A 23,704-nucleotide genomic window follows, 5' to 3' on the forward strand; every position below is an offset into this window, starting at 1 on the left:
CTCTGATCGCGTGTGTATTCGCGATACACTTTGATCACCTCTATAGAGCAAGGGTACACTACTCATGTATACATCATTGTCATGTACACAGTCATTGCCCAAATTACTTTAGGTGTGGCCGGATAAAGACACCACCGACCAACGCATCAGCGCCGCGAACTGCTGAGAGGTCTTCTGTATTTTCGAGAAGCATGCAGCTAATCTATACTGTTTCACTTGAAGCACATGCTCGTTTGACTTAGCGTTCGGCTTCATTTTGACTCAATGGAATTCTTTAACGAGGACCTAAATGTATGCGCGTGCGAGCGCTTCCGAATTTTGCCTTCACCCAAATGCGACCTCCGGTAATCGAACCAGAAATCACGTGCTTGTAGCGGAACGCAATGGACACTGAGCCGACACGTGTTATTTGTGTGTCCTTGCTTTTTCGTGTACGATTGACCGCCCCACCCACCCACCCATTTGTTCGTCCATCCCTTTCTATGAATTTGTCAGTCTTCTTTCTTTTTTTTTCAAGATAAACTGAGGGTGGCAAAAATTTGTTACAGAAACATTTTTATCACTGCAATGAGTTCTCTTCGACTGGAGTAATCATTCTTCATCGTTCTGGGACGTCACTTAGTTCGACGCGCTTACGTAAGTTGTGCCGAGTGTCCACATCGCTTGCCATTCGTCTGAGCAAGCTGTACGCCTCAGTTGAACTTATAGCCATGTACAGTCGGCGACACCCTTGCGTAGAGCGCGGGAACGGCGGCTGCCGGGGCGCTCAGGAGCCAGCCAGCGACGTCTCACGGTGGCTGATGGGTCCAAACAACATAGGGTTCAATGTTGTCATCAACTCGAATTAACGAAACCAACTCAGCCGAACTCTATTTAACGAAGTTTTCCCTGAAATAAATGAGTAAAATAAAAGCAGCGACTTCTTTCTAATTTCGACACAGACTGGTTTTTCTTCGAGCGTGCACACTAAAGCTAACGCGTTAAAGCATCTAGGCGCCCTAGACCCGGCTCTAGCCTTATTTTGACGAGGCTACATGCCGCGCCCATGCGCGGAACTCCGGACTCAATACCACCTCCGCAGGAGCGGCGGTGGTTGCTTTCGTTATTTTATGGTTTGTGCCATAGATGGCTGGAGTAGCGGCAAATACGATGCCGCGGGGTAGCTTTTGCGTGACGCTAAGTTACAATTTTGGATTTCGAAGGACCGAAAACTTCCTTTCTGGAATTTACAAACTTCATGGTTTAACGAAATTCGAGCGCGGTCATCACTTCGTTAAACCGAGTTTCAACTTTACGCATAACCTTTCATGTGTCCTGCCCTGCATGCGCCGTTCCATTGTACTCGCAATGCCAGTAGCCAACTCAACTGTCCGCTGGCATAATTAGAAGGTGCTCAGTGCATCCCACATTTTGTACAGCAAACATGGGCACTCAGACGGCGATTATGTAATGGCGCCCGGCACACCAACCCCGCATCTACTACAAGCGTTATTACTGTTCTGTCTCCTCTGAGTCAGATGCGCAATCAATCCGGATTTAGTCTCAATCACTCCCTACCACAAGCGCTGATATAAGTCCAATCCTGTATAATCAAGACGAGCATTAATTACCCACCTGTATGTCAACGCCGTCTCCGGTGTCAGCGGAGCGTATACACAAATGACTACGACATAGCTGGTCGGCTTTCCTCAAACGTGTACGCCTATTTCCGCCTGAAAGAAAACCACTGCGTATAAATTGTGCAGTCGATCTCAAGAACGTTTTGTACAGTTATATAGTTATGCAGTTGCAAGAATTGAAGGGAGTTATTATATCAAACGAGGTCCCAGACACCAGCCCAACTGTCCCCCGCTGGATACACCTCCTTTCGAAGTCCGGCGTTTGCTTTCCCACCGACGCGCGCTCATTTGGGTGCCTGATTACACGCTGTCCTCTTAAAGAGTGCGATGCTTTCGCCTCTCCTATCGTTTGCCTTTCAGTTTCTCTCGACTGATGGAAGCCAGCGCGGCCGGCTGTTAGGGGGAACGCGATCGTGCCGAAGCAATACGTACCTGCCACAGGCTTTCCCCGACTTCCGCTTTGAAAGGCGGCATGACCAACCCTCCCGCCGATTCTTCCCGCCACCCCGGTTGCGTTTACTCTTCTTTTTTTGTTCATTTTGCTTCTTTGTTTTGACATCATTCGCCGGCCTCCGCGAAGCGCATGAACGCGCGTGGACGCATCGCGGTTTGCTCGTCCAATTACACCGTCCTCTTCCGAATGAGCCGGGGCCGGTTGGTGCAGACGTCGTGAACGTTCGTTGTTGCAGACCGCGCGCGCCTATGCGGTCGCCATATTTTCAGTGCGCCGCGTGCCAAGGACCGCTAGAGCGCATACAGAGACTAATGGTTTGTCTTCTCTTCACTTTTTCTTTCTCTCTTGTCATCTGGTGTCTCGAGCAAGAAGCGGTCGAAATAAAGGGCAATACCTTTCCTTCTTTCTTTTTTTTTTTCGTCTAACGATTTGGCCTCGGCGACCACCTATAGGCTGCTTCCGAACGATCTTCCTACTCCAGCGTTTACGTTTACTGGACGCAGGGTTCGGTTTTTTTTCTTTTTTGTTTGTTTGGACGGCTGACTGAAGCGTAACGCTTCAGTTTTTTATTACTGCAGGTGAGGCGCTTCCTTCTTCCGAATAAGCCGTGATTCCCGCAGGCTTACCTACCGGCGTTGACCGACCTTTCGCTTGACCTGCATTCTATCCTTGGACAGCAGCTACTGCTTCCGTCCAAGGAGCCTCTGCAAGAGGCATCGTTTAAAGTGAGCGTGCTTTTGTTTGTCCAGCTGGCTGAATCTGTCATCGCTATATTTCCGTTTGGTCTCAGGTCAATACATCAATGACAGGCACGTTGAGACGAGAATTTCTTTGGCATCCGCTTTCGTTGAAGCCGATGATGGGCTGGCGTGACTCACGCGGAAGTTTGATCCAATCACTCTGGAACACTATTGCAAGCTAGAACGTTTGAAACATTGTCGACGTTGTAGAGTTAACAAGCGCACACCTTAGACGGGACAAAAGAAGGCAACACAGGATAGTACCTGTCCTCTGTCTGCCTCCGTCAATTCTGGGGACGCGCTGACTTGAAAGCTCAACGCTAATAACAAATACAGGCACACAGGTTTACAGGACAAACCTATCTGTCTCGATTGCGCCTGTTGTGATTTCAAATCGGCATGTTCTCAAAGATACCGTGAACCAATTAGCCCCATTTATTGCTATGCTGCTTTATTTTACCCCACTTAAGATCGGCATCTGTTTAACCTGCGAACGATAAAAGTGGAGTGGAGATCTGATACACACAAGACAGTAAGGGACATTAGGACAAAAGACGCGGAATGTAAGACGAAGACCTGCAGAAAGAAAGGTGCTGATGGAGAGGAGAATGTAGAGAGGTATTTTAAAATGTATTTTTGTCCTGTATTCTTTTTCTTGCCCAGTCACTCCGCTATGCATCGGAGCCAGTGGTCACCTTGGCTTCCGCATGGCGTACAATGAAGGATAGTTGACGTGACCCTAACCGTACCCCATAAACTGTGATTACCTACTGGGAAACATGCGCCATCTCAGTGATCCCCGGTTTGGGCGTCACTGGGCTGGCACTGAAAAAATACAGGAGGCTACGCTGCACGACTTAAAACATGCAATCAACAAGGGGGCGCTTGCAACTGAAGACCGTGACAAACTTCGCCCCACTTTCCTGTTCACTAATGATAACAATGTGGACATGGGGGTACGCGCGAACAACGTGTACACCGACGTCTTGGACTAAGAGTAAACATGGGTGTGAACGCCTTTCTTTTCTTCAGCATTATTGGAGTCGCAGACCAGGGCACATTCGTGGACAGAGGTACCAATATCCTTTTTTGTGAGTTTTACCTATGAAGGACTGCCTCTATAATTTTCCATACACCTTATATCTATCAAAGGCGTATCAGGAGTGTAAACACGGATCTCACACGATTGGAAAGGAGCGGATAAATAACAGGCCCCTGTCCAATGTTGGCGTTCCGACTAGTGACTCATCATCTTTATAGGGCCTATTAAATATCAAAAGAGTGGCACTAAACTGAGGCTGTACATTTCGTTGATTTGCAGTCTTGCTGAGACTAAGTGCATGGCTGCGGAAAACCTTGAAGACGTTAAAGACTGCAGCTGCTCCGCATAGTGTCACCGAAACTGGAGCTGCCCAGAGGTCGGACAAACAAAACAAAGGTCGATGAAAACTCGTTTGGTGAGGTAGCGCTTGTTATAAAAAAATACAAGGGTTTTTGGGGTCACCGACCAAGACAAAAGCTAATTGACGTTTCGAAACCTACACGCGTTGCTTGTTCCCAATAACAAGACGTCAATGCCAAACATCAAACCTTCACAATACCGAAACGCGTATTAACTTTTGACTCGGTGAGTGACCAGAAGCCTTTAAGTGTCTTTTTTTTTTCGGGAACTAAGAATGAATAATAAAAGCTACACCCCCACAAATGTCGTTGGAGAAGCGTGAACATGTCCTGCTGCTACTGGCTGTCCCTTATTACGTGATTCGCTTTTGTTCGCGGCAACGTAACAATCATCCGATGTTTTACAGGATTCCGGCCAACGAAGAATAACCGGGCATGTCGTCTTCATGCGTGCAAGAGCGATTTGGCACAATCGTAGGCTGGCTGCCGAGACCACCCGAGTTGTCAGGATTGAGCTTTCTTTTTTCTTTTTTCTTTTTTTTTTGTGAGTTAGCCAGAATCAGCGTCCAGTGGTAAACCGCGTGCACTCTAGTTACGTGTTGTTATTTCGACGTGTATTTTTTTTTTTTTTTACGTTTTGTCCTCACAGGACTGGGCTGAATTAGTTTAAAGGCGAATATTGTCCGCTTGCAAAGCGTTCGAAATTAGAAATGGCACGGTCGACGTCTTAAGCCTAATGCGATAGGTACTGTCTTCGCACATTACGTGGCTAAAGAGAATTTTCACTTTATCATTGTCCTGTGCCACTGGCTTACTGCGAAGAGTTACAGCCCGACGTGTGTTGTTGTTTTTTTCTCTGCACGGCACATTGAATATACCTCCTATCTGAGCGCTTGAAATTCGTTACAAACAGAAATCGAATTGAAACGGAATTTAGGTTACTGTGTGACAGAACGAATAGCTCAGTGCTGCACAGTGTTAGCACGCCAGCCTGAAGCTGCAGCGTGCAAAGGCAAACAGAAATAAACAGACAAGGCGTAGTGCATTTATATCATCGTACACACATCATGCATCACAAACCATCCGAGATCAACGCTTTGATCAGTTGCATCAACTTAGTCGCAAATTTCTCAAAACACTTGGCAATAGCAAACAGTTAGATATGACACGTTCACAGAACTCCTCATTGTCTCAATCTGTTCCAGGCACTCCTGCAGCCTATCGGACGTCGACCCGGGCTGATATATACTTGCAGATCCGTTCACAGACTCTTCGAGGTTCGATACCCTTGGTTACTATGCCTGTACTATTACGCCTATAGTATACTAACATGCCTATACTATACTATTATGCTTTATTTAGGATGAACTCAAGTTTGAGGACGCACCAACCCAACTATAGTGCCTGAATGGTTATGGTGTTTAGCCCTGCTTGGATCAAGGGCGAGGGTTCAGTTTTTCTTCCTCGGCAACCGCTCTCCAACGGGCGCAGTGTCCAAGAGACACCCATTTATCAAGCAGTACGAGGCACGTTAACAAAAACCAGGTGCTCAAAACTATACCGGCGTACTCCTCTCATAGCTTCTCTACAAATAAAATAAGAATCTTAAGTCCCACATCCGATCATCTCTCAGAAACATACACGGGGGCCTCACGTAAAAACTAGTATATATATGACCCCCTACATATACGAAACTGCTATACGATTATATGGAATTATTATATACAAGTATACGATGCATATTGGTCTTTTTGATAGGAGTGAACCGCTTCGGGTCCTTAAATCTCAATCAATCGATCAAGTTTGAGGAAATTCGATAACTAAGACCTGCATTTTACGCCCGTCACCTACCAGTTTCTTCGACTGAGCAGCCAAGGATAGCTGGGCCTTGCACGCCTTGCACTTAAACCAGATACACGCTTTAGATGTGGCCTAGTTTGGGGGCGACAGAATGGGCCCCTATAGCAGTCCCCTCTGCGACGCCGCAGAGTGCAGATCAACTGCAGAACTGCGCCGCGCTGGTCGCCATTGACAGGTGACTCCTGGGCTTGTTGTACCTTGACGTTCTCTTCTGTTGTCTCTCTCTCTCTCTCTCTGTGTGTGTATGCTGCAGCGTCGTACTACAGCATACGCGCATTTTTGTTCGTGTCAAACGAGTGCCCGTCCCCTTGCTCTTTAACGCCCGCGCGCCCCTGTTTTTTTTTTTTTTTTTTTCGGCGGGTTGGAGGACGCCCGCGTTCCCCGCGTTGAAGCTTGATGGACGTGCATGATACGAGGTCGGCCAAGGCTATGCAGCCGTCCCAGATGCCCGGGCGGACGGACACCGTTGACCGGTCCGCGCCGTAATGAAACATTCTGCCCGAAAAAAAAAAAACAGAAAGAAAACGAAAAAAAAAAGAAAGTTGTTTCTCACGCACGCCTTCTCCTTTTAAGGGGGGGGGGGGGGGGGAGCCCGAATCCACGCCGCGCATGCCATAATAACCGCGCGTCTCGGGCGCTCGGGAACCGTGGCATCGAGATACACGCGCACGAAATGATGCGGCCAAATTTCGCAACGCGGCGTGTTCCTGGAGCGTTTAGAGGGAGAGGAGGAAAGAACAAAAGAGCTCGCGCGCCCCGTCTCACGTGGCCGCGGCCGGCTGTCCACGTGTTGAGGATCTCAGCTGTACACGTGTATATAGTACACTACCCTGTGGGAAAATGTACATGCCAGCAAAGTGAGCAGCGACGCACGCTTTGGATGTAGGTAATTTTGAGGGCCTCTCGTGGTGGAACAGGCAGCTACGGAGCGATCGTTTCGAAGAGCGGTTTTGAGGTGCCCGAAGGAAGTCGAGCGTGTCTTTGACGACGTGCATATGTATTGCGAATATTTCAAGTGCCGAGAGAAATGATGATAAAAGAAATCGGTAGCTCAGTCACGGATACGGCATTATGCACTACTGAGCACGTGGTCGCAGGTTCGATTTACTGCGGCGTATCGACCTCATTTCGAGAGAGGAATTTCTTTCTCGTTGCGTTAAGTATATATATATATATATATATATATATAACATCGCTATGCCGCTATGCGAGAATCGTCATGCACCGAGGGTGGACGCTTAGGAAAACTCGGATAGTCAAAATTATTCGGGAGCCTCCGCTAAGGCGACGCACTCATAACTAAGCCATGAGTCCACGACATGAAGCCCAAATAATTACTGTTAAACGGTATAAATGTGTTCGAATACAGTGCTTCCATCGAACTTTCAGGCTAAAGCATCTTGTCATACATTCTGTGGAGATAAGACGCTTCAGCGATTGTTCTTTTTCTTTGACTACGCATTTTCATCCGAACTCGTCTGATTCAGTGTGCTGGATGATTTTAAGGCGAAGCCCGTGCCCTTTACAAGAAACAAACGCAGACGTTAGTGAGATGCTATTAAAACCGCACAGGTGTGAACTAACATTTTCCGATTTGAGTGGTAGGTGAATGGCGAGCCACAGTAATTTTCTCGCGTGATTCTGCACGCTACATCCTTGCCTTAAACTGAAACGCCATTGCTGTTGCAGATTACACTGCATATTTGCAGAGAATACATTATACATTCACCTGTCGCGGACGTTGCTATTGTTGAACATTATTTGCCTTCGTTTTTCTCACGGCTCATTGCCCCGGCTACTGGTGTCGTTATTGTTTTTATTTTCTGATTGATTGATTAAAATTTCGACATCTTTGTCTGCGGCACTTCTAAATGCGTAACCCTATACCTAAGCCGAGACAAACGACACGAGAAAAAGAAACAAAGCCTTTCAGGGCCGGCACAGTTGAATCAAGCACAAAGCCCTACAAGCATCGAAACGCTTTCTGAAACGATGACAAGAATGTACAGCTAAACGCAGCCAGCAATCGACACGACAAACATAGAAAATACAAAAAGCAAGAGCCAAAGACGAAAGTATTTGTCGATATCGCAATGTAGCTACCCGCTACGAGACCTATCAACGATGCAACTATCGTTTCTGACGCTTTTAACTTACACGAGGCCCTCGATGCGAGACCGCGGCTGCCGAACCCCCAGCAGCCCCCTAAAATCCAGTCACACAAATTACGACCAGCGATACGAACTAGTCCAGAGCAGTCAGCGTAATGCTTTATTGTTTCTTTGTATTGCACGAGAAAAATATTCCACGCGCAGCCGCATCGTACACTCGCTTTAAAGCGTCTCCCGAACGTTCCGCTCCAGCGCTCCGCATGTTTCGCGCGTCGCGGCTGCAGAGCGTGCGAGCGCGGAAGCGCGTTCCACCGCGAAGTGGGCGCGCCGTTGGAAGCAAAACAAAAGGGGGGCGAACAAAGCGGACCGCGCGTCGCCGATGCGCCCGGACTGGGGCCCCACTTTCCCCTCGCCGCCTTCTGACGCGACGCCACCCCTGCGCTGACCCCCGCGGACACGCCGAGGCAAAGACAGAGGCGGTCGCCAGGGCGCAAACGGGACGTCCCGTCGAGGGGAGCGTAGTTTTCAACACGTGCGGAGGAAACGAAGATCGAGCGGGAGGAAGAAGCTAGCGACGCGCTTGCGGGGCGGGTTGGACGGCTGTCGCAAACTGCACGCCGATGCTGCTGCTGCCCCTACGCTCGGTGCGGAGTGACGGCCGAAATCTTTCCGGCGGAGGACACGTTGACGGGCGGACTTTGCGCGCAGTTTTATTACGTCGCGGAGAGGAAGCGCTTCGTTCTGCACACATTGCGCGCTTGTCCTGTTTCGGCGTTTCGTTGTGGGAAGTGACAGCCATCTTGCTGGGGACTGCGGGAATGGCTGAATGAACCACAGAGATAGCGGCCACTGTCAGTTGTTATCGCATGCTTGCCGGACGTTCGCAATCGCTAGTCAAGTCAACAGACTCTGCGTGAGCATCGTCAACAGTTGGTGACGAAGGTCGACATTACGTGTTCTCGATCTAAACGGGGATGCTATTCAGGGTTCCCTTTCTGTACATAGCCAAATTCCACCTTATTGTCGAATTCTGCAATGGTGGCATTTTGAGCTAATCAGGGAGGCCGCAGCAGCCCTCTGGAGCAATCAGAGCTGACAAGGTGGCGAATTCGACGATGCGGCGGAATTTGGCTTGTCCAGAATAGCACCCTATAAGCAGTTGTGCGAGAGGAAAAGAGTGTGGACAAGACCATTCTCTCAAGCGCCGACTTACGCTCAAACCGCACATCGCACGGCACACGTGCGGTCGTGGGAAAGAACTTCACGTGTCGCACACAGGTGCACTAATTTCGGTTTACACTGGGGCCGCACAAGTAGCGTATACCAAAATTTGTGCACATGCGTGCCACATGCACAATTTCTCGCATGACCACACGCGTGCGTCAGCCATGTGCTGCGGCGTACGGCTTGAGCGTAGGCGCTGTCGCACCTGCGTTCAGCGCAACCGCACCTAATCTCAACCCCGGTCACGACCTGTCTCCAGGGCCCGTGCAGGGGTTGTGGATTTGTGACGGGGCAGCTGACGACACAGCTATTACGATCGAAGCATACAACGAAAAAAAAAAAAAATACGGCACTAGAATGTGCAGAAATATGGTTGTAACTCTGGCAAGAAAATTATTAGTGTAATTATGCTTTAGAAATGCACAGGTAACTCAATATAGTGCGTTAAACACACAAAGGAAAAAAAAAAGAGGAGAAGTAGCAAGAATCAGTGATGCTGCGGCGAAGGCGTTTCCGTGTAGGATGACTTAAGAGGTTCGTTGCGAAATTCTGAGCTACCTTCGCAGGATGCAATGATATCAGGAAATGACTTCCGCCGTGTTACAGCGGTGGCATAATGAGCTGTGTCTTTTTGTGCTGTTTCGGTTATATTAAGTTTTGTGGCTTGTGTGCGTAGAGAGAAGGAGGGAAGGCAGGGAGGTTGACTCGATGCGAGCTTTCGGTTTGCCACCCTGCACAGCAATGGGAAAATAGGGGTTGCAAAGAGACAAAAGAGCGCAAATTCCAGAATAGCTCCGTCGGCCCCATGTCGACAGCGCAAAACAGAGGCAAGGCAAGCAGGTTAGCAAGAAAAAAATAAAAGAGCCCTGTTTGCTACCCTGCGCGTGTGGTAATAGGAAAATGACTCTCAACAGATCTGGCATGCCGAAGTCAATGAGAAAGAGAGATAGAAAACAAGAAATGCGGAGAGGTTAACCAAAAGAAGGTCTCGTTTGCTACGCTGCGTTGGGTAAAGGGAAGTATAGGAACGAAAATAGATAGATAGATAGATAGAGAGAGAGAGAGAGAGAGAGAGAGAGAGCAGACAGAGCATTGGTTGGAGCGCGCACCTGATGTTTCACCGCAAACCGTCGCACTTCCCTTCCAGTAGCGCGCTCCGGGTATCAACGAGCTCGGAAGATGTATATCGATACGCTGCGATATCCTCCGCCTGCGTCTACATTGCGCCGGCCGGCGTTACGCGGCGTGCCGGATGGCCGCGCACAACGACGTCAGTCACGGGCCCACGGCGCTGCTTCCTCGCCGAGAGCACGATGCGACCGGAGAGGGGGGCCGCCTTAATTTAGACGCAACCGGATTTCTCCGCGCAGCTGCCGAAGGTCTCAACCAGGAAGGAAGGAAGCAGGCACGCACTGCCGACACCGCCGTGAGCCCCGTCTGAGATAATCTCTTGAAGGGCTGTGCGCGGTTGTGTGTGTGTGTGTGTACACGGCACACGTAACTCTTCTTTCCGACGGGGGCGGCCGAAGGTGTTCTCTGGACCACCTTTTGTGTAGCACGCCGATTGGCTCTGGATGAGCGCGGAAGGGGTACCGCGTTCGCGCGAATGTAAGTGCCCTGCTGCTGCATATGCATGTCTCACGGGTTTCCTTTTATTGTCAATCTTACAGAAAGGGGGGGGGGGGGAAATCGCACTGAAGCCTGAACGCCCCTTAACTTCCAAAAGTATATTTTTTTTTTTTGCTTTAGGTAAGTAAGACACATTTTCTAGTAAGGTTATTGTATTTCTAGACGGCGGAAACGCGTATCCATACGAATTCCATCGTGTTACGTACCCAAAGATTAAACAAAAGAAAATGAATAGAAAGAAAAGGGTTTCCGCCCGTGATGAACTGAAAGCTACTTGAATCGTACAGTGCGGTGATTTATGGCCTTCGGCTAAGACATTACGAAAAGGCTTGTCGGGTTGCTCTTGACAATACTAGCAGTCTTTTTTTGCCGTCGTCAACACCGCAAAAGCTAATGTCATTCGAGCACTCATAAGAGATGAATAGTACACGCTCATTAACGTTTCACACACACACACACACACACACACACACACACACACACACACACACACACACACACACTCGTACGTGCGCGTTCGCTTCATAACAGCACTATAACAAAATGTCCCGACTACAGAACTTTACCTGTTGCTTCCCAAGATTTCCTACGAACCCGAACGGCAACAAGTGGAATGTTCTACTTTCCGCACACCACGGCTGCAAAGACTGGCAGTTTTGCCTCTGCGAACAGCAATGAGAAAGCGTTAAGATCGCGCCAATGCGGTAGTATGCCGAGAAAGAGCCGCGATAAAAGAATCAAGTGCCAGCGAGGGGGCATATAGCGTGCCTTCCTTCGAGGTGCAAAACCCGTGGGAAAGAGGGCGCCGGTTCACGCGGACGCTTCGAAGGGGAGGCCACCTGTTGTCGTCGTGGATCGAAGCAACGCGGTCAGATCGGCGGCGGTGGCGCGGAATCAGTTTACTGCGGGTCGCTTGGCCCCCCGACGCCCACTCGCCCAAATAACCCCCAACACGTACACGTGTCGCGTGCTTGTCGTGCGCGCGAGTTGATGCCGATGGTTTCGATTTCCGTAGGCTATCAGAAGCGGCCTCGTGTCGCGTTGCATTGTACACACACCGGGGCGGCAACGAAAGAAACGAACCAGTGCAAATGGGACTCTGGGGTATTACTTCCTATTCCGCCGGGTCATCAAAAGGCACTGCTGTAGATGTGCGTGACCGCGTGCCCGCAGTAGGCACTGTTACAGATCCGGGAAGCGCGTTCCAGAATGCCAGATTCGGTCCATATCAGAGAGCAGCGACGACGGGCATCCTTGCGCCTGAATACGCAGCACGAGGGGCCTAATCTGTAGATTAGTGTTTGCAGTGGCGATTACGCGGTCACGACACGCGGTAAATAATACAGATATCTGCGTTGATATCCGTTTGCCAGCACAACTTTCTCGAGCATTCTGTATTCCCAGAACAGTGCGTGATTGCTATGCACCGCCATTAATTGAAACTGCATTGCCGTATAGACAGGAGTCAGTCTCGAATGCGCGTGATCGAGTTAACCGGATTGCACTTTTCCTGTTGAGTTTATTGCAAAACAGGTTTTTCACATATCATTTCTTTATATGGTGGTTTATATGGCTGTACTGGTGTCACATCACGTTATCATCCTCTAACCATTGTGCAATTTAAAGTTAGCGGAAAAACTAACCACCAAATAGCTGCCAACATTTCCCGCAACATCTGAATAAAGCAACTAATCTTCCTTCTTACTGTCTTGTCCCCTATGCTCACATCTACCTCGTTTTCTCTTGCAGCGGCAGTGAATACATTGTCTTTTGCCGATTGTAGCCTCTGAATATTTATCATTGCAATGAAAAGAAAACGTGACCTTACACAGCGTTTACCAACACTCATAGTCACTTCATACGAAATGTTGGATGACAGTAATAAAAGCGCAATATGAGCACGAGAAGTTTTCGCGTGGCACTCAACTCAATTTCACAAAACAGAATGTCCACGCTCGCAACTGCGTAGACGTCTAGGTGCATGCACAGAAAAACGCGATCGGACAAGTCGGCACAGTGCTACACGAAGCTGACCTTTCGTATGCCACAATCCAGATTTACCAATGCACAATAATGAATGTCACCATACAGCTTTCCTCTATCGTGATTGCGTCGCCAAGCCACCTCGGCCTTCTCTTGAGAACCTAAATAAAGCACAATGAAAATGAATAAAGCTACTACTCGAATCTCATTTCTCCGCCGCACCACATTTCATCACGTGCTGATCGTGTTAATGTAAGGTAGGCATTGACGTATTTATTACTAAGTCATCTATTCAGTCATTCCTGCCTCGCATGTCGGAAGAGTGGAACAATCTTACCGCCGATATCTAGCGACCAGTAGCAATGAACATTTTCATGCTGTATTAGCTAACAGTTTATTAGCAGGAACACTGGAAGCGTGCTCCAAATCAAGCTACACCTGTAATTTATCCTTGTATTTGTTTGTTCCTTATTATTTTTTGTACCAACACTGTACCTACTTTAATGCCCTTGGGCCCTGAGGGTAACTGAAATAATAATAAAATAATAATAAAACTATCAGCTACTGACTACACATATTGAGGGTAGGAACCAACAACGTGTGAGTTCAGGCTATAAGTTTGTGTAGATCCGGGATCTCACTTGTGTTGCGTTTCCATTCCTTTTTTTTTTCTGAAAGTAATCATGAATACTATTAGGCGAACAGGGTCTGGTAAGTGATTTGCCACATTTCCTAGCCATATGCTGTGGGTTGAGATTAATGAAACATTGTTCCAGCGCACAATTGAACACGGACGAGAAGACGAGGGCAACAAGAACGCCTTCGTGTTGTCCTTCTCTTCTTGTCCGTGTTCAATTGTGCGCTGGAACGATGTTTCATAATGCCAATCACAACCAACTAGCCCAGCTGTCCATACTTAGCGTTGAGATTAATGTCTGGAGCTACTCTCTTTTGAGTAAAACCTACAAAACACTAGTTATTATTGCAATTTTTCACCGTGTATGTGCGTTTGCTTTTCTTTAGTTTGATGTAATGAGGTTCTAGCGCGCACTGCCTGCTTGCGACGGGGAGGCCACAATCTCTCGTCTCTCGGTCACACACAATCCCTCGTGTTCGTTTGTCTTGCTTATTTCTTCGCGTTATACGCCCTTGCAGACAAAAAATAATGAAATACGACCTATAGACCAATCATCCCCGCCACAATCACCTCACGATATGACTTACAATGGCGCTGCATCCTCACAATCCGCTTAACACGACGGCGTCGTTTCTCTTCTATAATAAAATCGCCTGCAGATGAAGCAGCCGTTTGAATGTATTCATTAATAAATGGCTCAGCTCAATGCCAATCACACTGAGCAGCCTCTTTCACAGGGTCTTAGTCAGCCTCATCGCAAATCCCAATTCTGCACGTCTCTTTCGCCCGGCCATTCTCTCACTGCCGCCGTGCCCGAGCTGCTGCGCTTTCATCCTTAGCACATCGTCCTCGGTAATCTTATACCGGCACAGCACGCACAGGGCGGCCGTTTAGACGCGAACAGTCGTGCACGCATAAAATCGTGCGCAACGAAACATATCCAAGAGAAGAAAAAAAAAGAAAGACAGAAAGAAAGAAGAGATACCGAGACAAGAAGAACACGAAGTCCCGGCCGATCGCCGTCTGCAACGAGGAAAGAACAAGCTTTTTTGTCTGCCAGCCCAGGCCTCGACACCGTCTGGCGCATCGTTCCGCTCGGCTCCTTAAAGGTCCCTGCGTGTTCGACCGCTTGACGCATACGCCGTCGCCGGAAAGAAGGCTTTCTGGTCGCCGATATTGGGTAATCGCGGCGCGGATAAGGGTGAAGGGAAATGATGAAGAGGCAAGCAGATGCGGTGGCAATAGCCCGGCGAAAGGCGACGATTCTCATTAACCCTGCAGCACCGGCCGTCTCTATACTGACCCATTCACGCCTTCGCGTACAGCGGTGGAATCGAGACGATGGATGCGTCGGGTGTCTTTGTGGCACGGAAACACGTTCCTTTATAGTCACCTTGGAGTTTGCTTACATATTAATGATATTAGGATTCTATCACATTTAAAAACACACATAAAAATATCGTATCTTTTTGTTCACTATACTGTGCACAAGAAACACGTTTGGTCATGGATATAGGGTAAGCGCGGCGCGAATAAGCGAAGGGAAATGATGAAGGGGCAAGGAGATGCGGCGGACCGCGACTGACCCCTTGACGCCTTGGCGTAGCGGTGGCACCGACGATGGATGCGTCGGGCTTCGTTGTATAGCCTGTCTCTGGCACAGCGGCCGAAGCTTTTTAATCCGATAACGAAGAGAAAGTCCGTTGCTGCGTGTGGCGGGACAAAGGAAGCGTCCGCCTCTTACTGACTGTTATGTATAGCTAACGTCCTGTAAGAAGCTGCCTCTTTTTTTATTGAAGAGGTTAACATTAAGTAGGGCTTTTCCGAAAGCGGCAGGAGCGCGCTCGAAGCACATTCGTGGCCGCTTCCTCGGTCCTGATGGGTTATCTGGACCAAATACAGCTCTTTCCTCGTCCATTATTTACTGGCCGTTCTTCTTTCGACTTGTGGTGCTGTATTCAATTAACTACAAATGCAGGTAACTTCTGGAAGTTGTGGAGGTCGCCAGCTTCGTACTTCAATTTCGGGCAGCACGTGGCCGTTTCTTGCATGTAGCCAAGGGCTTTCTTAGTTTTAGCTGCACATAATGAGATGCTGCCGCCTGTAACCTGATTGATCCATGTGGTTTGAAGGCCCAAAACAACTCTTCATGGGGTTATGATCAGAGACGCGATAGAGAAGGGCTTCGAAATAATTTTGACCACATCGAGTTCTTAACTTCATGCAAGTAGGTGAAGCCGGCTATCTTCCCTGACATGAGAAGTGTGTTCAAATCGATGAAAGGGATAGAAGAAGATAAATGACTCACGATGGATGTCGGCGGTAACGCGTTTAGCACTGAATCAATATAGCGACACAACGTACTGCCACAGTCAAAATAAGTTATGCAGGAGGCGTGTGCTGATCCCTCTTTCGTGCTTTCCCAAGAACCTAACGACACTCGGCGCCATCTAGCGTCATCGCCGCGAAGCCTGCGCGCGTGGCCTTCGAGATGCATGGCACACCGGTGCGTGCGGACGCTGAGAAACGCGTCGTGCGGCAACCGTGCTCCTCTCCTGCGCTTCCTTCTGGACACGCTGCGGGATCTAGTGGCGCTGCCGAGAATTCCGCGGGTGCATGGCCTCCGAGACGAGGGGCGTGGCGCGCCGGTGCTTGGGAACGATGAGGAATATTGCCTCGCTTGCCGCACACTCAGTGGCACGTACTCAGTGACTCAAGTTGGCGAGAGGTTCATCGAAGAGTGACACATACGTAGTGAATTCATCGCACAGCTAGTTAAAGTGTTGTCGTGAAAGGCGTTCATTGAAAAGCGGCACACAAATTGCATTTGTGGCGCACCCTGCTAATGCGCTGGCTTGCTGTCCTTGAGAAACCATTGTGACGCGGCTAGATTCCGCTCAACATGTGAGAAACATTCCCATTGGCAATTACCTATAGCGACCCGAGTCGGCGTCAAAGGCGATCGTTGAAGAGTGGCAGGCAACTACTGGCACATAGCCAGTGCTCCAAGTCGGCCTCAATGAGTCTCTCCGAACAGAGATATAACTACCGAGTCCCGAATCTGCGGTGACCCACGTCGGTGTGAAAGGGGTTCGTTGAAGAGCGGCACGTACGTGCATGTTGCCACACACTCAGTGATCCAAGTTCGTCCGATGGTTGGTTTCGAACCCTGTTCCGTCAGCACAGCAACTCCGATGCGCTACCCATTCCACAACGGACTGCCCAGTGATCCAGGTAGGTGGAAAAACAGTTAGATACAAATATACATAGATGGATACATAGCCCCCGGAATTTGCGTTAAGTACCCTAAGAATGCTAACGCTGTAAAAAGAAACACAGTTGCATCAGTTCTAATGTTCACGTACAAAACAAATGTTCCCGGGCACGCACAAATAAGACCTCGTCATGACTGCCACATTCCAAGCTCAACAATGGCGAACACGGTTTCTCCCTATTTACAAACTCACTGGAGCGAATATTGGTCGCACAAGGTGTTTATCAATAGCCGTAGTTATTGGTTAGCAACTGTTTAGTATTTATTATATTGCTACATTCACCAAATGCGAATTTCAGTGTCTTGCGCCAATTAGTAGCTGCATTGTTAAAGCGGTTTAATAGATATTAAGTCACCTGCTTTGTCCTAGGACATATGCAAACAGACCTCATCGATGCTAAGTTAGAAAGTAAAAGCAAATTGGGCATGAACTATAAGAATAAAAGACAAGCTTCGGACTCTTGCTTTAAGCTGCGTGTCAGGGCAAGGCAAACCGGTGTCGTCCGTAAACAGCTGTCAGGTATAACGTGTTAGGTAACCGTATTGAGCTATTAGGTAAATTGGGTGCTAGGAACCATCAGTTAACGTATTGTTTCTTGTTAACGTCGTCTGCTAGAACAGCTGCGATTGAAGCAGCAAGGCATGGTGCGCGCCGTCAAGGTAGCACGCATATTGGCACGCCACACACTGATTGCGTGTTCGCGATCACCCACACGAAACCTCTTACTACGCTGTGCTGTATAGCAGAAGGCTCTGAAAAGAGTCGACATTGGCGTGCGTCCGGTATTCATGCATCAAAACGGCTGTGCTAACTCATTTGCCGACGGGCGTGAAACGACGTCACTTCACCGACGCGTGACATGACAGCTTGCATTGTTTGCTCCCCAATGAGTGGGCTTAGCTGTCTGCGTGACATCCCCGCAGCGGCAATGAACGACACAAGAGACATGACGACACACGCGGACACTCGGATAGTGGAAGTCCTTCTCGCAGAAAATTCGAATGCATAAGCATGGACCAAACCTGCGTGCACGCATGCTCACTTACGTCGTTTCGTTGTTCACTGCGTTTCAAACGCTACTGCCAAGAGTGAAATGGGTTAAGGAGTGCTTCTATAGCCTACGCAGGCAAACCAACACACGGAAGCTTGACTTTCTCTTGGTGTGGCTAAGAACATGGTCACGGCTGCTCAGGTAAAAGACTTCAGGCGTTTAGGTCTCCACTACAACCCTTGCTTCTGTCAATATTACACCTTCCATTTTTATTTACTCAGAGAGGACACAAACAGAAGGAAATAGTAAAAAATGAATTAAAAAGGGGCACAGGAGGAAGCCGACCTTCTCCTCTTCCAAAATTAATGGCCAGTGGGTGGTACAAGCCACATAGTTTGAAACAGCAGGGGCACGGGAAATAGTTGATCGCAATGTAAAACAAGCACTTTGCTTGCTGCTTCGCTAAGGGCTAAACAATTGCGATCGACAGCACAGTCGGTCCTCAAACGGTTCAAGGTGACTTGGTTTTCGACAATGCTGTCATGTTTCGCTTCGTGCAAAATTCGCCGACTTGCCTGCTCTGTTTGGCTCAAGTGCTCTTTGACTGGCCGAAGCAAAAAAAAAAAAAAAAAAAAAAAGAAAGAAAGAAACACGGCGGAACCTCCCAATATGGCGCTATTTGATGTCTGTCCAGGACAGTACACACTCACAAAAATACCCATACAGCAAGTACCCCCATGCCCTTCGCCAGGGGACATCCCTTCCTGCTCCTTACACACATTCGTTTGTTCGCACACCATATTCCCACTGCAACAACAGTTTTGACGCGACTTGGCAGTCGCTACGGCCGGATTGGTTTGGACTGGTACAACTTGGATTGCGACGCTCTGTTTTGAGCTAGCATACCCCATGGTCCCACGAAACAGGATTGCTTATACCACGTGAGATTCGGACTCTCCTGGCCGTTTAAAGCCAGGCGAACAGCCATCCTTTCTCCTCCTCCTGTCCTAAACATTGCTTGTGTGGTTTTGCTTTGTATTGTTCTTCAAACATCTGGACGCTTTCTGTGTGTCCCCTGCCCCGATTGTCCGTAGGCGCACGGGTCCAACCAGGGCGTCTTTGTCTCCCGAAGCGATGGCTTTGAAATATAAGAGGCCAACGACGGGGCGCCGCGCGGTATGAACAACCACCTGCAGCAGTTGAGGACGGCAAAATGGGAGGCAGCAGTTCCTTCGGACTCCCGGTGGTCGCTGTCTGCCCGACAAAAGAGACCGCTCACCGGTCAAGCCGAGACAACACGTCCGGGCGAAGCGAGAGGGACAAAGTGTGCAGCGGCGGCTAGGCTTGCTCACCGGAAAGCCCGCGCTCCAAACAGTAAAGCACGCGCGGAGTGAAGCAGAAAAAAACCCAAGAACAAGTACAAAACACGTAGAGGTGGACACGTTAGAGACAAGGTGCTCGGCACGAAAAAAAGAGAAGTGCGCCGGACAAAAGGTAATAAACAGTGACCCGCTTCGCGACTAGCTGAGCGTTTCCGTCTCCTCACGGCGTTAAGCCGTATAGCTGAAAGCTGACGCTGGTTGACCATGCATGCTACGGGGTCGACGCAGTCTGTCAAAAGAAATAATAAAGAACGAGATAAAGTTTGTTGCTAGAAGCACACAACATGGTTTCGTTTTCTCCGTTCCTTCGTCAAGTGCCCCAGGTTACGGCAGGGATCTCTAAACACAATCTCCCTGGTTTTCTCTCTCTTTTTGTTTGTTTTCCTCTTAAGCGATGCCAAGCTTCAGTCATGTCACCATGTTTTCCGTAGATAAGGACAATATTATTTTTAATCAACCCAAGAAATTTTTATTACATGATGATGAAAAGTTTATACGGATATATTCGAACCAATAGTCTAAACGGCCAGTGATTGGTGCAATGAAAACAATGACTTTAGATACTGTACAAGCAGTTAGCAGTTCTAAACGAAAAACTACACATTTAATAATTAGTAAACAATCATTTGTGCAACATAGCCAACGTCATAATGATCAGCAGAAAAGCAACCTACTGAAATAAAGGAATTGCACAAAGCGTATGACAAAAAAAAAAAGAATAGCGGTTTCAAAAAAAAAAATTCTGGCGTTTTACGTACTAAAGACCACGATCTGATTTTAAGGTGCAGAGTAGGGAACTACGGAATTATTTTTGCCACCTGCTGAGATTACTTAACGGGCACCCAATGCCCGGTTCATAGGCGTGTTTGCTATTTCGCCCCATCAAAATGCGCTTCTGTGGCCTACACAAGACTTTTTACGTTCCCCAAAGCGGCTGTGTTCCCGACACAGCCTGCCCGATGTTTCTTTTTTTTTTTTTGTGATTATGGAAATACTGCCTCACTCTAAACATGAAATGGAACCTTTCCAACGAAGATATCGGCATATTTCCCACGTGATGCATGAGATAGAGAGTATGATGAGAAGGAAAGAAAGCTAACCGGAAAAGAAATGCGATTGGCTACCCTAAACAAAGGCAAGATGGGGGACATAGAAGGACGGGAGAGATAAAGAGAAAGTTTCATGCACGATGTTTGCACCGGCTCTTTCCATCGACTCCGGCGGAAACATCGTGCGGTAAAGACTAATCCTACAGGCAGGTATGTCGTAATTAAACGCGTCTTCATAGCCTTCTGCCCCGACGAACGGTGAGGTCGCTGTCTCCTTCTCCGCAGACAAAACTCGGTTGTTCAATCACGCTGATGCGATGGACAGCAATTGCCTGTGTGAATCAAACTGACACTCACACTATACAGCTGATCCGTGGTACCGACGCAACCGAAGACAGCGCACGCATTGTTGTCAGCTATTCGACAATGACGGAGTGACAATGACGGAGTGACAATGACGGAGTGACAATGACGGCTTTCGCAAATGCTGCGGATAATGCCTACGGATTTCATAGGCTGTGGCTAACGACAAGGTCTCCGATGCGGAACTATAGATGGCCGCAATAATGAGGAAGAACTGAGTCGTCTTGGTCACCTCCTTCATGCTGCGGGTGCACTTTTGGCTCATCATCGCATGCATTAAACGTGATAAAAAAGAGATAGATAGATAGATAGATAGATAGATAGATAGATAGATAGATAGATAGATAGATAGATAGATAGATAGATAGATAGATAGATAGATAGATAGATAGATAGATAGATAGATAGATAGATAGATAGATAGATAGATAGATAGATAGATAGATAGATAGATAGATAGATAGATAGATAGATAGATAGATAGATAGATAGATAGATAGATAGATAGATAGATAGATAGATAGATAGATAGATAGATAGATAGATAGATAGATAGATAGATAGATAGATAGATAGATAGATAGATAGATAGATAGATAGATAGATAGATAGATAGATAGATAGATAGATAGATAGATAGATAGATAGATAGATAGATATGGGCTCATCTTTGTCCTGAAAGCTTATTCCTAGGTCGGCTCGCTAGCTGCCTCATGGAGCATTTAAATTCGGTGTTTCTTGCGCAGCTTCCTTCGTTAAAGAAAGACACAATGCCATCAATCAATTTGCGAAGGATAGTTCAAGTGCTGCTTTTCTTTCCAAAAAAAAAAAGAAAGAACGGAAAATAAACAACTTTCTGTGGGCGTAGATTTAACACGTTGACATGTGAAAAAGGCCGATGCGGGCCAAGTGCGCCGAAATCTTGTTCAGGGCTATTTTCAATGCCCACGTGCAACAATTCTGTCGTCATTTACGCTCTGCAGCAGCGCGACCGTTGTGAACACGGAGACCACTCTCAAAACTGCCGTTTCGCGCACACCTCTTCAACCGTGCAGGCGACGAGGAACCGGCTCGCACCCTGCCCCCACTGCTGCCCGAACCGAGACAGGCGTTCGCCCTTCTCAAGCAGGAGAGTAGGACAGGACGCACTCTGGGCTCGTTACGGTAGCGATATGCGTCGCACATAGGCCGCGTCGGCGTGAGAGCTGCGCCGAAACGTCGCGCTTCATGCAAAAGAGATGCTCGTCGCAACCGTAACGACCAGTCGCGCACCGACACCCCGTACCTACCCTTCTCGGAAACCCCGTTCGTGCGAGGGGTGGTCGACTTCCTTCGACGCCCTTTCCTTCTGTCTCCGTATCTTGTTTTCCTTCTCAGTGCTCTTCTCTCTTTCATTTCCAGCTGACTTTCCTTTGTTCTTTCATTCATCCGAGCTTAAATTCCCCTGGTTCTTTCTTTATTTCCTTCCTTCTTTCCTTTAAGTTTTGTTCGTTCTCTCCGGCGGCGTCCAGCCGTTTTGTTTTTACGTAGCCCCCTCGCCCCTCGACGACAACTGCGAGTCGGAAGAACGGCCAGACAGACCACTGCGGAACCACGCGTAGTGCATACTGCGTGCAGTGTCCGGAAGAGACGATACGGATGGCCAAGGCAGAGAAGCGAGCGGACCGGGGATGGGCGACCTACAATTTCGAGAACGGAGCGAAAAGAAGTAAAAAGAACACACACAGAGGCAGGCAGACGAACGAGCAGGAACCAGACTACATTCGCTCTGTTTCTCTCTCTCTCTCTCTCTTCGCTTTCTTGTCTCTTACCTTCAGCGCTCATCTTCTTCTCTTGTCTCAGGCCGCAGTGGTGTACGCGACCAGACACAATAGAAGGGCGCCGCCGTCGACTACTGCGGTCGTCGTTAAAAAGAGCGACACAATGGCCGCCCGCCGGGCTGTCCAATTTGCAAGAGCAAGCGCCGCGCGCTTCCTTTCCTTCTTTCTTAAAACCTCCCTCCCCCTCGAAACCTGCTGCCTACTCTCCAGTGGCCAGCATGTGAAACTGATGATGATGATGATGATGATGCCAGTAACGTTGATGTGTAATGGCACCCTCCTTCAAAATATGGTAGCGCCATAAAGTTTCCTACCAAACTTACTAGATGAAACTCCGTATCTGCAATGCGTTCGGCTACCCTGAGTAGGGCCGTAGCCAGAAGAGGGCGGTGGGGGGGAGGGCTGGGTGAGGACGCACGTTCGGCAGAGAACGTCTTCGCCGGGTGGTCCTTGCTATACAGGGGTTCGCAATACATATGAAAGATAGGAATGTGGCAAGGGCACAAGAAACGTTTCGTTGTACATGTTGTTTCGTTGTAGTGGTGTTCTTTGTAAGGTGGTTCGACAGTATTCCGAACTTATCTTGCTTGTCTCAATCGCTGATCAGTTAGCGCTTCAGAGAAGTTGTCAACGGCTCTGGTTGGGTGAATAAGTTGGCGTTCTATTACAAATGCAGAGTCGTCTCCGATTTCTTTTTGTGCAGCATACACATGCGCCTCGTCCTGTAGGAAATCATTCTCGCAGATATATATATATATATATATATATATATATATATATATATATATATATATATACCGCCGATTGACCGTCAGCGCCCTCTCTATGGTAAAAAAAAAACGGAAGACGATTGATGAAGCAAAACTTAATAATGGGTTCTAACGTCTTAGAAATTATGCCGATCAGGGCGAAATAACTAAAGAGAAAGGCGCTCGTTATGTGCACGTTAAAGGACCTCCATTACAGCATGCTACATAGAGCCCTGTGTTGCTTGCGGAACCTCCCGAAACAATCGGCAGTGGAGACAGCAAACGACAACGTCGCACCGCGAGGTTTACATTCTCGCTTTACGACTGGACGAATTTTTGACAGCCTAATCTTAATCAGCCTATCTCCCAATCGCATCATCCCGCAGAAGATAGAAAAACAGGAAAAACGGGAACAGC

At 48.3% G+C, this 23,704-nt stretch overlaps 1 protein-coding gene across 2 annotated transcripts in view; it reads right to left on the bottom strand.

The window, feature by feature from the left end:
- Positions 1 to 23,704, bottom strand: part of LOC142560111 (uncharacterized) — a 185,600-nt gene that overhangs the window by 85,026 nt on the left and 76,870 nt on the right. The window contains exons 1-2 of one of the 2 annotated variants that reach the window (XM_075671932.1): positions 11,605 to 11,621; positions 1,615 to 1,712 (exon numbers count right to left, since the gene is read on the bottom strand). The gene's annotated coding sequence lies outside the window, so the exon portion shown is untranslated. Of the gene's footprint in view, positions 1 to 1,614; positions 1,713 to 11,604; positions 11,622 to 23,704 lie in introns of those variants that run through there. The other variant, XM_075671931.1, reaches the window with a different exon arrangement.

The sequence above is a fragment of the Dermacentor variabilis genome, chromosome 10 (assembly GCF_050947875.1).
Source record: "Dermacentor variabilis isolate Ectoservices chromosome 10, ASM5094787v1, whole genome shotgun sequence".
Classification (NCBI taxonomy): Eukaryota; Metazoa; Arthropoda; class Arachnida; order Ixodida; family Ixodidae; genus Dermacentor; species Dermacentor variabilis.